Genomic DNA, 15,940 nt, shown 5'->3' with positions numbered 1-15,940 from the left:
TTTACAACAATCAATTAAGCTAAATTCTATTATGTACTCTATGTGAGATTGTAACGTCTATGGCCGTGGCCGTCAGAGGGTAAGTCTGAACAACGGTCCGCCAAATCAATACATTATTTTCCTAAATCTGCAAATATTTACAACAATCAATTAAGCTAAATTCTGTCATGTACTCTATGTGAGATTGTAACGTCTATGGCCGCGGACCGTTGTTCAGACTTACCCTCTGACGGCCGCGGCCATGGACGTCTGCTGTGTTCTCGGCGGCATCTCCCTCCAGGGAGACGCCGGCACTCACTTCCGGGTTCTGAAACTGTTTACCGCAGGGCGCGCACGCCCGCGCTTGCACGGCCTTAAAGGGCCAGTACGCGTCCAGTTGTTAAAAATCTGTAATTAGCCCAGAATGCTGCTGGACTATAAAAAGGGCCCTGCCCACTTGATCTTTGCCTGAGCGTTTTTGTATACCTAAAGTTTGTCTTGCAAATGGTCTCCTAATGTTTTCCAGTTCCCAGTGTTACCCGTTCCTGCTGCCTGTACCCTGTATCCCGTGCTACCGTGCCTCTATGCCATGTACAGTGAAAGTCAAGTCGTGTCTTCCGCTGCATCTACTGTGCCATCTACAGTGAAAGTCAAGTCGTGTCTTCCGCTGCATCTACTGTGCCATCTACTGTGAAAGTCAAGTCATGTCTTCCGCTGCATCTACTGTGCCATCTACAGTGAAAATCAAGTTGTGTCACTGCTACTGTCTACAATGCCTCAGGTACCCTTTCTGCACTATAGACATTGAATTGTACCTAATTGGCCAGCTGCTATCCCGCTACGCGGTACGGCCCAGTGGGTCCACACCCTGCGCCGTGACAGAGGTATGCTGTATATTTGACATAATTCATCCCATCAACATACCATGCCCACTGGGGCGCGGCTACGAATACGGCGGGTGCAGACGTGTCTTGAAGGAACTCCGCCGAGCCAGGACTCCATTGGCTGCCATCCTCCCTCCCATTACCTTTAAAGGCGATATCACCAGCAGGGTTGAGTTCCCCTCACCTTCGTAAACAAAAAGACCCCTGGTTGACACGAATCAGGGCTACTAAAGTGTTGCGGCCTAGTGAGGAGACTCGATCCCCGGCCTCAATTTTTGCGGCAGTGGCCCGCCGATTCCCATCGATACGGGCCCGGCTTCCGCAGGAAGCGGAGCCCAAAGCAGAGAGACGTCCCCACCACTGTGACCTGCTCCCGCAACAGCTGCCAAACTCCGGGACGAATCGGAGCTCCGGAGCTCTTTCGGCCTGGTAAGAGTGTCGGATCCCCGGCCTCAAGTTTTTCAGCGGCGGCCTGCCTATTCATATCCATACGGGCCCGGCTTCCACAGGTGGCGGACCCCGAGGTAGAGGGGCAACCCCACCTCTGTGACCTGCTTCCACAGCAGCTGCCACACTCAGGCGGCACCTGACCCACCTTCAATGATCTCCATTTCTACTAAAGGCTTACAAAAGATTATTGAGAAAGCCCTACAACCCGTGATGCGGGAACTTGCCGATATTAAACAAGAAGTCCAACACATTGGAGCTAGGGTTGAGCTTCTTGAAGGAACCCAAACTGCTTTTCTAACTCATGGCGACGCGACCTCTTCTGCTCGCATGGCGTGTCAGACTCACCTGAATTCTCTACAAACCTATTTGGAAGATCAGGACAACAGGGGCGACGCAACAATCTCAGGATAAGGGGAATGCCAGAAATTTTCTATCCTCATGAGATCTTGTTCATGACTAAGAAAATCCTGGACTTTGTCCTCAGCTCAGATTCACCCCGAGACCTACAGATTGAAAGAGCTCACAGGGCCCAATGCCCACAACCAAAAGAAGGTGAACCAGCCAGGGATATCGTATGCAAACTGCTGCCCTTCGCTGTTAAAGAAGCAGTACTCCGCAAGGCAAGAGACATGCCAGATCTTATATTTGAGGGACATAAACTGTCTTTTTTTCAGGATATTTCCCCGACCATACTGTCCAAACGAAGGTCAGTGGGAGTTGTCATGGAACGACTTTGGAACCTAAAAATACCATATAAGTGGCTCTTCCCTTTTGGTCTATCCTACCATTTACAAGGTCGGCTGTTCATTGTCCGTTCGCCAGAAGATTTAGAGAAGGCTTGTCCTTCACTTGACCTCGACGATACCGCCATCCCATTTTGGCAACCATATACAGATGTAGCTTCCCTTCCCTCTCTGTCTAAACCTGATGTCTGGATGAAACCCAGATCCCACCCACCCAAGAAGAGACCGGCAAATAATCCATCATGATAGACTTGCTGCCCTGTCTATGAATGTCTTCTATTCGTATACATGCTTTGTCTGTCTGCCTGAAGAGATATTGTCTTAACCTTCTTTTTTTTGACAGGTTGTCTAAGATGTGTTTTCTTCCACTGCTTTGCTACATTCTGTCTTGAAACATAGACGTCTGAGTGCCGGGATGACACGAGTTCACGGGTGCATATCCTTATACACTCGTTCACTCTTCTCCCTGCCACCACGCCTCTCCACCAGTCAGCTCTTAACTGACTGATACGGCACTGTAGATCAGTGCAAATATTCTTACCTAAAAATTTGAAGTAGTTTATTTGTCATTGTTATTTTTTCGGTGTTTCTCATTTTCTTTTCTCCATTGTGTACTTATGTCACGTATTCGAATCACGACACTGAACGTCAGGGGCTTCAACTCACCTACTAAGCGCTCCCAGGTTATCCACTCCCTTAAGAGAATGGATTCATCTATGCTGCTGCTGCAGGAAACTCACTTTTTGAAAGGTAAAGTTCCAAACCTTCCTAAATCACCTTACACTACATGGTTCCACTCATGCAATGATAGTGGAAAACGTAACGGAGTCAGTATAGCCCTCCGATCTGACATCCCCTTTGAACTGATCTCCCAGATTGCTGATAGTGCAGGCCGCTTTCTTTTCTTAAAAGGTAAAGTGGCGAACACCCTGATTACCATTGGGAACATATACGCACCAAATTCGGGCCAGATTCCTTGGTTGTCGGCCACTCTGGAAACATTTTCTCAGTTCTCTGAGGGCCTAACGCTTCTGGGGGGAAACTTTAACATTACCCTTGAGCCTCTTCTTGACACCTCCTCTGCTCACAGCTACTCAGGTCTGGGAAAAATCTGCAGACTGCTAACCTCTTTGCGACTGATAGATGTATGGAGATCCTTTTACCCCAGTACTAGGGATTACACCTTCTACTCCCACCCCCATCATTCTTACCAAAGATTAGACTACCTATTTATCACGAATAACCAACTCTCTATAGTAGACTCTCCCTCTATAGGCAACATTCTCCTGTCAGACCACGCCCCGATGTCCATGTTTCTCAACATACACACTCTTTTGCCTAGGCAATATAACTGGAAACTTAATAAAACTCTCCTCTACTCTCCGCGGAATAAGCAGAGAATTGAGTTAGCGTTGAGATCTTACTTTGCAGAGAATGATACGCCTGATGTCTCCTCCAGCACTATATGGGAAGGTCATAAACATGGGTTCGTTTTTGAAGAGAGAGAGAGGAACAGGGAAATTGATGGCCTCCTTTCCCAAATATCAGACCTTGAAAATCAACATAAACGCTCGGCAGCTCAAGGAGTTCTCTCTTCGCTTATACTTTTCAGGGAAAAGCTAAAACAATGTTTGAACTTACGCACAGCAAAGGCGTAAACCTCTGCTACTCATACATATTATTTGCATGGCTACAAGGGGAGCAAACTCATGGCGTATTTAACTAAAAAGAGACGACTGCAAAGCTTTGTCCCCAAAATCTGCTCCCCTACTGGAGCTATGCTTGAGCACACTAACGACATTGCAGCTGAGTTCTGCTCCTTTTATTAATCATTGTATGATCTACGTCCTGAGGAGACAACCAAGGAGCTGGCAGACAGAACCATTATGATTGAGTCTTTCCTAGACTCCCTCTCTCTTTGTGCCTTATCTAATACACAAAAAACCCTGCTTGAATCGCCTTTTGCAATTAAAGGACATCGTGACGCGCTTTCAAGTATGCCCGCTAGTAAGTCCCCGGGACCTGATGGTCTTCCCGCCTCATACTATAAACAGTTTGGAGACGTCCTGCTGCCTTTTTTTCTCAAGGTGTGTAACTCTCTTAACGCTTCTCAACATTTCTCACCCCCAGCGCTCGAAGCACATATTTCGATAATACCAAAAGAGGGTAAAGACCCTTCGCTATGCAGTAGCTATCGCCCCATATCACTTTTAAATGTTGATGTTAAATTGTATGCCAAAATCATAGCTAATAGGATGCAACCATTACTACCATTCCTGATTGACCCAGAGCAAACTGGTTTTGTTAAGGGTAGAGAGGGTAAACACAACACTACACGAGTTCTCCATTTGATCCAGTACACCAGGTCGAGAAAGATTCCTCTAGTTCTGTTGTCTACTGATGTAGAGAAGGCCTTTGATCGGGTGGACTGGACCTATATGGTCAGAGAGCTTTCCCGTTTCGGCTTTCCACAACTCTTCATTCACAGAATCCTATCTCTATACACCTCCCCACACGCAAAGGTTAGAGTAAATGGCCACCTATCGCACCCCTTCCAAATCAGGAATGGCACATGGCAGGGTTGTCCACTCTTTCCCTTCCTTTTTGTCCTCACAATTGAGACCTTGATCCAGAGCCTGCATCAGGAGCCACTTCTTAAAGGGGTCTCCATTGGTGACCGAGTGCACTCCACAGCTGCTTTTGCTGATGACTTGCTTATTTTCATCACTAACCCCTCCATAGCTCTATCCCGACTTAAAGGGATATTTACCCAATTTGGTGATCTATCCAACTTCAAAATGAACTCTAGCAAGTCCGAAGGTCTTTGTGTCTCCTGCACAAATCCAAGTCTCTGAAACTGAACTCCCCATTCTCGCTGCGTTCGGACAACATAAAATACCTGGGAATTAATTTAACTCCCTCACCTGACCATTGGTATCACAGTAATTACACACCCTTGCTCTCTGATATTAAAACCACTATCTTGTCTTGGCAAATCCCATATATTTCCTGGATTGGTAGATCCAACTTACTGAAGATGGTCATTCTCCCTAAACTTCTCTATCTATTCCATACTCTCCCAATTCCCCTTCCAAAAACCTTTTTTGCGGCCGTTAGACAACAGTTTTCTCAATACATTTGGAACAATACTAAACCCAGAATAGCATTTAGCACCCTTGTCCTTCCTAAACGCTCAGGTGGGATAGGGCTTCCGGATATAGAATCCTATTATCACTCCATACAACAAGCCAGGATTACTGAGTGGTTTGCCCATTTGTCAAGTGGACTTGGGGTTCCCGTGGATGAGGCTCCCTTCTGTGTCTTGACAAACATAATTCATCCCCCTTTTTGTCTAGTAACTCTCTTACCGTTGCTTCTTATCAGACATGGACTAGCGGATGAAATCCCTGCACCAAATTCTGTCTCCCCTGATGACGGTCCAAGACCTTGTGCAGTCGCAGACTGAGAGATTTGGGAACTGCCCTTCCCTTCCTAGAGCAGCATCCTGCAGCGCATACGATTTCATACTGACTAATGGCTCCGTTCCTACCCTCCATGAATTGAGGTCTCAGCCTGGATTCTCGTCCCTCAATTTCCTCTCTTACTTTCACCTCAGAAGATGTTACCTGGGAGCGATTAGACAGGAACCGCTTGACCGCCCATCATCTTGGTTGGAAACAACCCTCCTCCTTCGCCAACCACCTAAAAAGCTTATTACACTATACTATAACAATCTCATTAAGATTAATTCATCAGTACAGCCTTCCTTTATTAAATCTTGGGAGTTGGAACTGAATACTTCCTTTTCTGACAAAGACGTCAAGGACGATTTTAGAAACTCTCTAGATGTATTAAACAACAAGAATCCTTATACAAACTGACCTCTAGATGGTACAAGACTCCTTGGGTATTGAATAAAATATATAGCGACATCTCCCCTGGTTGTTGGAGGTGTCATAAAGCCCCGGGAACTTATCTGCATATATGGTGGGAATGTGAGAAAATCTCCCCCTTTTGGGATCAGATACAAAATACCCTTAACGTCTTTACTCATTCCTCGGTTGTTATTTCCCCTTGAGCAGTGTTTCTCAATCTGTGGCCAACATTCCCTAGGGGGCCCCCAGGGAGCTGTGGTTGCAACACTTTGGAGCAGCCAAATCTTTGATTCCACTGTATTGGAAAACCGAAGCTGCACCACCAATAAGACACTGGCTTAGGTAGGGAGCCCAGCTTGCGAGGATGGAGGAGCTCTCACATCTTGGATTTCATTCTCATGCCAAATGCCAAAAGAATTGTGAACGCTGCTTTGCGTTCTGTAAAAATTACTCCTTTAAACATCTTTGGTGTGAAGACCCGCTCATGTCTGCTAATGTCAATTGATTTTTGCTTCCCTTGTCTGCTATTCTGGACTAAGGTCTGACAGACCTACCAGACCTGGTGTTTGTTGGAGACTTCTCTCCTTATACGTTTGCTCCCTCCCCCTATGACGTTCGGTGATTGTGACAAGACCATACACCATATCGTTATAATACATTATTGAACTGTTTTTATTGTTTGAATTGTCTATTGTAGAGATTATGCTTTGTACATGCAAGTCCTCTAATTGTGAATCCTAACAATTATTTGTATATTATGTACACTGTTGCTCTTGCACATATTGTAATTGCATTATTGCCTTTATAAAAAACCTCAATAAAAAGTTATTGACAAACATACCATGCCCACACTCATCACAGGATCATCTAGAATACACAGTAAAAACATATCTTTTTTTAAGTGAACAATAAAATTTATTGAATTTTCAATAAAAAAATCAACAAAGTTGTAATTTTGTGAAAAGAAAAAAGCTAATACATAACTTAGCAAAATATTGGTGTTCAAAATACACACAGCATGACAACTTCATGATCCGCAGAATATACACAAAAGGGACAGAGTATGTCAGCCACATGGAAAACACAGATCCAGGGGTTGGATCCAACCAGTTCTCGTGAACAGGTTGTTTAAGTAAGTATGTAGATCCCGACCCGGTCTTCCCTCACTCTATTTTTTGCGTGTCCTTAGAACGTAGATACAAATGAGCAGTTTGACTAGCAATTGCAAAGCTCAGCGCTTTACCAGTGATGAAGGCGGCGTGATGATGTCATCGCACCGCCTGCTTCTTTCTGCTGGAGCAGGTGGGGTCGGGAGAGACCAGGCCTGCATCAATAGAGGACAACGTGGGAACGGAGCCAGGTAAGCATGTAAAGTTTATTTTTTTGAGTGGGTACTGTGAGTGGAACTTCCTACAGGGGGCACTGTGGCACTATCTCCATGGGGCACCATCTCCAGGGGCACTATCTCCAGGGGGGCAATATCTCCAGGGGGCACTGTGTGTGGCACTATGTACAGAAAGCACTATCTAGAGGGGGTACTATTTCGAGATGGCATTGTGTGTGACACTGTCTACAGATGCCACTGTGTGTATGACGCTATCTACAGGAGGCACCGTATGTGCACTATCTACAAGAGGCACTGTGTCACAATACCTACAGGGGGCATTGTGTGGGGCATTAAGAATGACAAGAATATGAGAAGATGTCACCTGTGAGTCACTGAATGTAAATGTTTATTCTCCCTATGAATAATTAGTACTGTAGTCACTGTATCGTCTAAAGCGAGATGATGGATGGTATCATTCTTTTTTTGTAAAACAATAACTCACAGAATATCCTTACCATTGTTTAGGCCATACTGGTATTCCAGTAGCTAAACACTCGGTGAAATTCTTGGGCATTAATATTGGACATACCACAGGTTCCATGCTGAACTTGCGGGGATATAACCTAGCATGTTTGGCTAGACATGTTATAGACTGGATCAAACAAATGAGTTACCACTCTGATTATGTCTTGGAGTTGAACTTCTGTGCACCTTGGGAACGTTATGCTGCTACACACCTCTTTATTGGCTTTACCGAAATACATAAAGACATTTTTGTTATGTAGGGATGCTATAATGGCTTGGAGGGCACTGAGGAGGAAGTTTGGACTCTCCTTTTGGATTTCCAAGTACCTTCCTCTGTGGACACATCCTGAATTTAGTCAGGGTAAGGATAATAGTCTTTTTTGCTGAGTGGCGTACAAAGGGCATACTTAAAGTAAAACATTTGCTTCATGACACTGACCCGAGATGACTCACGGGAGAAGAGTTAATAACTAAATATGGGTTGATACTTTTCCAACATATACAATGCGCTCAAATTAAACACTTTCTCATTAATGGTCTATTAGATGTTAGACGAAAGCTGGTGATTAATGACCTGGATAAAAACCCTATTCAATTGCAGGAGTGATGTTCCTCTCTCGACTATATGGAAATATTAGAGTTAACTTAATTGCAATCCCACCTGAGAAGTTCTTTAAAGCTTGGGAGGAACCATTGGGGGATGCTGACATTAGTGGTAAGGTTCTAATTGGATGGGGTTTAAAACGTAAACATGTGGTCGGGGAGGTATGGAGAGACTCCCATTTTCGAATAATGCATAGAGCTGTTTTTGGTTTTAACTTGCCACCGAGTCTCTCCATGCCTGACCAACTGTTGGCAAATCCTAAATGTCACACTTCTAAGACTGACTTTCTACATGGATTGTGGTACTGTCCGTAGGTTCAACTCTTTTGGTCTCAGGTACATGAGATGGTCAACGAGCTTTTGACATTGACATTTATCTCTGCCACTAACCCCCATCCTTTTCCTTTTTCATTAATGGGGAGACACCACGGCTAATGCGAGAGGTGAAAATAAATACTTGCCGCAATTATTTCATCCACTGTGTTTAATAGTTAAGTGCTTACTACTGCGGCATTGGTTAAACCCCACTCTGCAGACCATACAAAATGTCTTGATGCAGTTGATACTTTGCTTACATATAGAAAGATTGGAGGCGGAACGTAACAAAAATAAAAGTACTAAAATTTTCTTTATCAAATGGAGGGTATTTATGGTAAAATATTTGTCCGAAGTCGAGCTTCTACAGGTGGTATCACCTTTCACACTTACGGAATGGTATTTATTAGAAATGCTAAAGGGTACTTTAGGTCGTTAAAATATTACCTGACAGGTACACTCTGGGTTTTCTTTTTTCTAATGGATGGGGGTCATGGCATTTTCTTCCATTTTCCAGGAGGTTTCTCCCTTAGTGACAGAATTTTTTGTGTTCCTTTTCTTGCTTTGTTGAGAAATTGTTTGTATTAGCGCTTGCGTACCCATATTTGTTGTTTTGTTACACACATTATGCAAAATCGAAGACATTTTATTTTGCTTTTTTTTAAAAAAAATGGTTTTGCCATGATAATTTTTATCACCTGATTGATAGGGTCCAACTGCTGGGGCCCCCACCGTTCACAAGAATGTGCTTACCTTGCCATTCCATATGAATGGAGCGGTACTGCGCATGCTCGGCCAACGCTCCATTCATTTATATGGGGCTGCTGAAGATAAATCCGATAAATCAGTTCGTTCATCCGAATAGAACTTGCAGAAACAACCACACTCAGATAAATGGAACTGATTTTCAGTTGCAGAAATTTCGGCAAAAAACTCTTGCGTGCGAATCCCCCATTAGACCTCTTCACACACAGAATTTTTCTGGCCATTAAGGCTATGTTCACACGGGGTATTTTGCCGAGTTTTTTGACGCGGAAACCGCGTCGCAAAACTCGGCAGAAACGGCCCGAGAACGCCTCCCATTGATTTCAATGGGAGGAGTCGGCGTCTTTTTCCCGCGAGCAGTAAAACTGCCTCGCGGGAAAAAGAAGCGACATGCCCTATCCTCGGGCGCTTCCGCCTCCGACCTCCCATTGACTTCAATGGGAGGCAGGAGAAAGCGTATTTCTCGCTGTTTTATGCCCGCGGCGCTCAATGGCCGCGGGCGAAAAACGGCGCGATAATTGCCGCGAAAATCGGCGTGCAGGGAGAGGAATATCTGCCTCAAAGTTCCAAACGGAATTTTGAGGCAGATATTCCTCCCCCAAAATACTCCGTGTGAACATAGCCTTAAACTGCATAAAAAACTGTTCGAAAAATGCTAGCATTATTAAAATGTAAAATGTTTTGCTTTATTGCGTTTTTCATTTAGTGTAATTTTGTACAAGATGTTTTGTGTGCCGCCATACAATCTGTTGTATGGCATATGTATGGAGCTGTTTTGCAGAATAACTTCGTAAATATGGCATCTGAGCACGCTACAATTTTTTTCTGCTGGATCAATGGAGAATCCAACAGAACAAAACTGTTTGCCTTTGTATGAAACTGGAGGCATTTGGAGGTACAGTAAAGTGAAGGTACAACCCAATACACTTCTATGTGTGCCCTATCAGAATGCTACTCACTATTGTTCATATTAATATTACTAATATTTATAATCCTCAATATTAATGTCAACGATTTTCTGTGACAAGTTCACTTTAAAGAGGCATACATCATTATGCCAAAATACTCAAAATAAGGAGCAAATGAGTTTTGTCAGGAAAATGCATTTTACTGGAGCAACACTGGTTTATCAAGCGCTATATAGATCTGTATAGCACTAACATTCTTTTCTGATCATTGCCCTGTGTAAACAGATCAGTGATAAGCCGTCAAACAAACAAACAAACAAACAAACAAACAAACAAACAAACAAACAAACAAACAAAGACTCATTTGTCAGCAGATCAAATCTTTTATGTGGCCCAAAAAATGGTCGCTTTTCAGCAACACATCTACCTGTGTAAACTCGGCATGTGCTGCTGACAAAATCTAAAATGTATGAGGACAAACGATTGTATTAACGTTCGTTTGTCCCCATACATTCCGAACATTGCTCCATTTAAATAGAGCAAAAGAGGCCTGATCGACATGCTGTATTGTTGGACGGCGCTCATTTACGGGGCAGAAAATCTGCCCTTGTGAAAGGGCTTTTACTTTGCGATGCATTCAGTACCATTCACTAGCTGCTTGTTTACATATTTTCTAAAATCCTGCAAGATTATCATGAACATTTGAAGAATGTGCAGAAACCTTTCGGCAAGTGATTTTGGGATGTTTGATTAGAAGATCTGAAGTGGCATACAGATGAAACAGAGATACTATATATTAGTCGAATTTCTGTGGTCATTCTCTGCCCTGTGAAACTCTTTATAGATTTCCATGAACTTTCGCAACTATTTTTTCAATGTTCCAAAGCATCTGAAATATTAAATGAACCAACATTGCAAGTAGTCTGGATTAAAAAATGACCTACCGTTTAGTTTATACAGCTCCCATGCAGACCTATTGAAGGGAGGAACACCCAACTACAGGATCAGACCATACACAGGGTTTGTTCTTAGTCTATAACCATAGGTCTAGAAAGGTGCTTCATGCTACATTCCTGTCAGGTAGGCTGTATAACCATTGGATATAATTTCTTATTAGATTGTAATGACGGGCCTCCATTTGATTCCTGGTGCGATATATGTGAATCCACTCTTATTATAAATACATTCAGGAAAGAGACACATTATGCTTATTTATACAAAGCTGTTGGTCATGCATATTCTTCATGCTTCATTCTTTTGTTACTTCCACTCTCTGCTCTTCTTCTCTCCTTCCATATTTGAATCTGATCATAAAGAACTAAACACACGTTTAGACCAGATTCCCAAAAGATATTTTGCGGATTATATGCCCCAGATGCTCTTCCACCCTGAGAACCTACCACCTACCACCCTACCTGCCCGGACTAGTGTTTACAATCCACCCTGCTGTGTATTTTCTAGTTACGCTTCTGACCGTCACTATTTACATGGGTAGTGTATATGCTGCACACTTCTGGGACACCCACCTCTCAATATAACTACAACTAGTGGGGTAACCTGTTTTTCAGTTTTTGGAGCAGTTTGTTATGGTGTTTTAGGTGTTTTTAGATACTGTATGTGTTTTTTCTTCAGACACTGAATGGCTGTGTTGTGTGAGAATTGTATGGAAGTATAAGATTGTAATACATTGGTATACACATTGAGTTAAAAAAAACATCATTCCTTGTTGCCCAGGGCCCCATTTTCTATAAAACCCCTGCGAACAGCTTTGAGCTCTGGAAGTAGCCAGTTTGAAGGGTTTGGTCATAGTGAAAAGCAAGACATCACAAAAAAGAAAAACGAGGGAAGGGCACATGATAATGTCCGCCCCAATGCATGGGACACGTCAAAGTTAGGCCTGATGCACACGACTATAAGGGTTTTTACTGTCTGAAAAAACGGATCCAACGGCTATGGATACACATCTGTAGCCATCCACAATTGCGAAAGCGCCTATAGACTTCTGTGGGCGAGTCCGTTCGGCAATTGCGGACAAGAACAGGACATGTTCTATATGATCATTCCTACGGCCCGGACACACATCCGTAAATATATACGGAAAGGTGTTTGTGGCCAATAGGAATGAATGGGTCCGCACTTCCATCCGTAATTACAGATTCCGTAATTACGGGTGAAAATTACGGTCGTGTGCATGAAGCCTTACTACTGAGGAAACAGTTGCTTACAGCGATACTAGCAGGGATTCCAGTTTGCATAAGTTGTAGGGATTTATTTGTTAATCTTTTTATTCACAATGTTGTCTGTTCACTTGCTCATTTTTCTGATGACTTTTCTAGTGTGCTTCAGTTAAGTTGGTACTTCATCAATACTTCTCATGTTGAACAGTTTTCTGCATGAATTGCATATTAGGCAGGGTTCACTCATTTCAAATTGAGTATATTTAGAATCTCTCTCCTTTTCTTTTTTTTTTATTGTATTGCATATTGGGATATTATAGTTTAGAGCAAATTTTTTCTTGATTTATTCATTATTAGTCTCTCTCATTATTTGTGGTCAATCGTGCATTGGAGCAAGCCACATCATGGGTCTTCCTTGTCTTTCTGTATACTTAAAATATTGTTAAGTGTATAAAAATTAAATAGGACATTTCAATCAGATATCTCATAAAGTCAGAATGGTGGGTTTTGGCAGTTGGGACCTGCACCAACTGTAAGATATGGACATATCCCAATTTTCAATGCTAAGATGGTCAGTATAATCAGTTTTTTTTTAATGGAATTCACAAAAACATATACAGGGTGGGCCATTTATATGGATACACCTAAATAAAATGGGAATGGTTGGTGATATTAACTTCCTGTTTGTGGCACATGCGGTGTTGCTATCAGTATGTGAAGAGTGGGAGAAGAGGGTTGCATTCACAATCCAACACAATGGGCAGCACTTTGAACACATTTTATAAGTGGTCAGAAACTTGTAAATAACTCATGAAATAATAAAGTAACGTTAAAACCAAGCACACCATTGTTTTTCTTGTGAAGTTCTCGATAAGTTTGATGTGTCACATGACCCTCTTCCCATTGAAAAAACTAAAGTTGGATACAAAATGGCTGACTTCAAAATGGCCGCCATGGTCAACACCCAGCTTGAAAAGTTTCCCACCTCCCATATACTAATGTGCCACAAACAGGAAGTTAATATCACCAACCATTCCCATTTTATTTAGGTGTATCCATATAAATGGCCCACCCTGTAGAGTAAGAGCACTCATAGGTTTCTAAAACTTACTTTCAATTCAAAGTTCTAGAACAGTTAGAGGATATTTTACCTAAAAAAAAACAACTTGATCTTTAAATACAAGAAAAATCTATAATCCTGCGTTGCACATAATAGCAGTTCTGAGAATCATGCACTTTTGTACAATGTGCATCACAAAAAAAGGGGCATATCAAAGATTTTAACCGTGCCAAAATGGGATTTAAAATAAATATATAGATATTCCTCCACCTACTGTAAGGCCAAAAGTTAAAGTGCACAACCTGGACCACTCACTGAGCCAACGTGTCATTTAGGGCCTGTTCACATCACCGTTGCTCTTCTGTTGAGGAGTTCAGTCGGAGGTTTCCGTCGGGTTAACCCTTCAACGGAAAATCAAACGAAAACCTCAGCTTCCATTTCCCTCACCATTGAACTCAATGGTGACGGAAACCTAGCTAATAGTTTCCGTCTGTCACCGTTGTGGGTTCAGTCGACTGCGCTATTGATTCCATCAAAATGATGGAACCCTGTCACAACGGTGACAGACGTAAACCATAAGCTAGGTTTTCCTCACAACTGAGTTCAACAGTGTGATAAACGGAAGCTGAGGTTTCTGTTTGCCTTTCCGCTGAGGGGTTAGCCTGATGGAAACCTCCGACAGAACCCCTCAACGGAGGGGCAACGCTAATGTGAACAGGCCCTTAAAAGTTCAATTTCAGTCATTATACTGTGTGAGTCACAGTATCAAGGCAGAGGCATAGCTTGAAGATGCTGCGCTCTGGTAGAAAAAAATAATCCTAAATTCACACAATAATTATTTTTTTATAATCTATAATAGTAAAGCAATCATTAAAAAAAAAAAAAAATTACGTAGCGCCGTCTGGTGTGATAATATCTTTGTGTATATGTGATTGTACCTATGAACTGACCTTCCTGTCTCTTTAGTCACAGGGGAGCCTCCTGTCTCCCCTCTTCCATCAACCCCTACCAAGGCAACTTTAGTGGCAAACCCCAGTTGCAACTTCCCTTAGAATAATAAGGGAATAGAGGAGTTGTTTAAAAAAAATTGCCTCAAAATCTCCTTATGGTCATACTGCATTTATTATCAAATATAACAAACACATTAATGTAAAAATACTAAACAACATTAATAACACCAAAAATAATAAATACACAAATAATAAATATAAAATAAGTAGGGTGCCTAGTATTTAACAATGTCATCCTTCTCTATGAAAAGACTATTGTATTGTATAGTATGGGTACAAGTGAAGTATGGATAGTTAGAGACTGTCCCTTCCCCGCTATGCCTGGACAATACCAATCTGATGCTATTTACGAATCAAGATTTACCATTGTAACAAAACCAATGCCTACTTTTTATGGTATAACTATTATTTGTGTTTGGACATCTTAAATGACAATGAAAAGACAATATGGGGCATATACATGAATTATTTTCCTTTATAGCCATGCCAAGCTCGGTCTGCTGCCAATTCATAACCATCACATCAAATATTAAACTAAAAGAGAGTAAAAGAGACACGGCGCCACATAGTGCAAATAAAAGCAGGGTAACAAGGGAGCGACTAGATACACAAAAAGTGCTCACCTTAAAGGCATGCAAGCTGCTGCCGGGTCCAAATCACAATCAAACGGAGTTTGTTGTCAAGGAAATAATAAACCAGAGTAAAAACGGACCAGAGGCGCTGCTAGAAATATCAATGTCACGGCTTTAGACAAGCATAAGTTGAAGAAGTATTTAATAACACAAGGGAGGCTACGCGTTTCAACGCCGGACCGTCCGGACCATGTTGTGTTCTACCATGCGTTCCAACAGCTCTTTTGACTCTTTTTGGCCACCGTACTAGATATTACCTAGCGACCAGGGACGCTCGCCGAGCGCCGCCTCACGTTATTTTGCGTATTTTTGGAAGTCCTCTCTCTTTTTTCCCTTGGTTTCTTTATGCTTTAACGTAAGCAACTATTCTTTTAGTTTTATTATTATTATTATGCAATTCCTTATCCTATTTTTATATATACTCTCTTCCCGTTAGTTGTTCCACTCACGCTGTTTTTAGTTGCAACATTATTGCTATATCAATTCCAATCTAATATTTTCGTTGTATTGTATTAACCAGTATCAATTTTTTATTTAATTGTTTATTAAATTGCCGCTATACATTGTATGTGTAAACACATTTTTTTCTTTTGACCTTTGACCCGCCCCTTTGGTGTTTTTTTTCTGTTCTGGCAATTAATTGCTATTCATTTCCATTGTGTATTTAAACGTGTGTTAACCGCATAA

This window comes from Rhinoderma darwinii, chromosome 3, assembly GCF_050947455.1.
Source record: "Rhinoderma darwinii isolate aRhiDar2 chromosome 3, aRhiDar2.hap1, whole genome shotgun sequence".
NCBI lineage: Eukaryota > Metazoa > Chordata > Amphibia > Anura > Rhinodermatidae > Rhinoderma > Rhinoderma darwinii.
Note: the sequence above shows the minus strand (reverse complement) of the source record.